Source organism: Anastrepha obliqua, chromosome 4 (assembly GCF_027943255.1).
Source record: "Anastrepha obliqua isolate idAnaObli1 chromosome 4, idAnaObli1_1.0, whole genome shotgun sequence".
In the NCBI taxonomy this organism is placed as follows: domain Eukaryota; kingdom Metazoa; phylum Arthropoda; class Insecta; order Diptera; family Tephritidae; genus Anastrepha; species Anastrepha obliqua.
The window spans coordinates 82836368-82838366 of NC_072895.1; the positions used below are offsets into that span (position 1 = coordinate 82836368).

Sequence of the window (1999 nt, forward strand, 5' to 3'; positions counted from 1 at the left end):
TTCTAAAATGATGAAAAGTGATAAGCAACCAAGTTTCGTGCATACTTTTTATTGGACGTGCAACTTTATATACAACGTGATTTCTTTTTGTACTGTTGTAGATTTTTCTAACAATTTAAGAGCTGATACGTGAAAAATACCTTAAAAGCGGCTGTGTAGCTGTCATATGGGTTCGTCTGTGGCATAGCGGCTAGTAACCCTGTACTGGCATATGAAGAATTAGGAAAAAATAATCTACTGCTTAAAATCGCCACATGTAGAGCCAACGTTGCGTTTTATACGAAGAGAAGTCAGAACCTATTCCACAAATTTGTAGAAAAGTCTGTGTAAGCTGCTTAGCCCACTACGTGAGTTAATATACAGGTTTTGAGATATGGAAATAAATAAGAGCGCTTCAACTTTTTGAAGTGAAAACTTCTTTAGAATCGTTGGGAGTGATTTGAGGAAAAGTGAAACGAAAAAGCGACCAACTTGGCTACGAAGCGTTATATTATATGTTGATATAAAAGTAGCGACGAACTAAATAAAAATAACTTTTATTTTTTCTTGTGATTCGAACCAAGGATTTTGGATCGGAAGCTCACATTGCTAGTCGCTCGGCTACCGCGCCATGCTGTCGTCGCTGGCCTAAAAGTTATTTAGTTACGAAGCGTTATATTATATGTTGATATAAATAATTTTTGTGAGCGTGTAATTCTCAAAAGTTTTATTAGGTTTATTATTTAAAATGTATTGACTAGGTAGTGTGGTTATCAGCTTAACATCTGATAGATCCTCCATCGGAGGACAACAAATGTTAAACTGATTTTTGGAAATTGGCGGAGTGTTTTAGGGGCTTGCTCCTTCTCTGCCACGGGTTGACCCGGTATTGCAGTACCGCCGGGATTTCGGCTTTGAATAAATACAAGAAAAAATATACTAATACATTTAGCTTTGGTGGGAAGAGACATAAATTTTTATATGAATACATGTAGACGAAAATGGAATTTTTTTTTTGAAATTTGCATTGTAGGACATTTCTGATTATTTATTGAAAACAGTTTTTTGGCTTTTCTATTTTTGGTTTAGATACTGAAACTCAGTTTAAGTGAATCGGTATAAATATTTCGCACATTAATTTTTTTTTTGTGAGCGTGTAATTCTCAAAAGGTTTATTAGGTTTATTATTTAAAATGTATTGACTAGGTAGTGTGGTTATCAGCTTAACATCTGATAGATCCTCCATCGGAGGACAACAAATGTTAAACTAATTTTTGGAAATGCGCGGAGTGTTTTAGGGGCTTGCTCTCCACCTCTGCCACGGGTTGGCCCGGTATTGCAGTACCGCCGGGATTTCAGCCTTGAATAAATACAAGAAAAAATATACTAATACATTTAGCTTTGGTGGGAAGAAACATAAATTTTTATATGAATACAAGTAGACGAAAATGGAAGAAATTTGTAAGTCTGTTTCTTCGGTCCGTTTGGGTATTTTTTTTGACAACATCGAAACCAAAGCATTTGTATCATATTTTATCTATCATAAGCCACTCGTATCATTTGTTGAAATTGAAAACATTGAGGATGAATAATGATAATATGAAGAAAATAAAATATGAACTTTATAGCAATATTATAATGAACCTATAATTATCCCGCTCCTAATGCTGCTTTCGTCTTATTCTCTCTCAGTTTGTTTTGCGGAAGGTTTCAATTCTATCAAGTCTAACCGTTAGACTGGTATTTTTTTTTTTTTTTGAATAAAACACAAAGGGTTTGACTTTTTTAACTAATTTTTTTTTTATTATCGAGTTTGAACATATACATTTAAGTATGAAATTCGATTTCTTTTGCATGACCACCGACTGCACGTTTTACAAAGTCCAATCGTTGAACCCAATTTTCGACCACTCTTTTGCATAAATCGGCCGAAATTCCAGCAATTTCGCGTTCAATATTGGCTCTGAGCTCACAAATCGTCGCCGGCTTGTTACTTGTTACGCCAATGACTTCACATAAC

General features: G+C 34.7%; 2 pseudogenes; both read left to right on the top strand.

Annotated features, from left to right (window-relative positions):
- Positions 1–717: 717 nt before the first annotated feature.
- Positions 718–901, top strand: LOC129246528 (U2 spliceosomal RNA; annotated as a pseudogene).
- A 261-nt stretch (positions 902–1162) lies between these two features.
- On the top strand, positions 1163–1348 carry LOC129246565 (U2 spliceosomal RNA; annotated as a pseudogene).
- Positions 1349–1999: the final 651 nt, after the last annotated feature.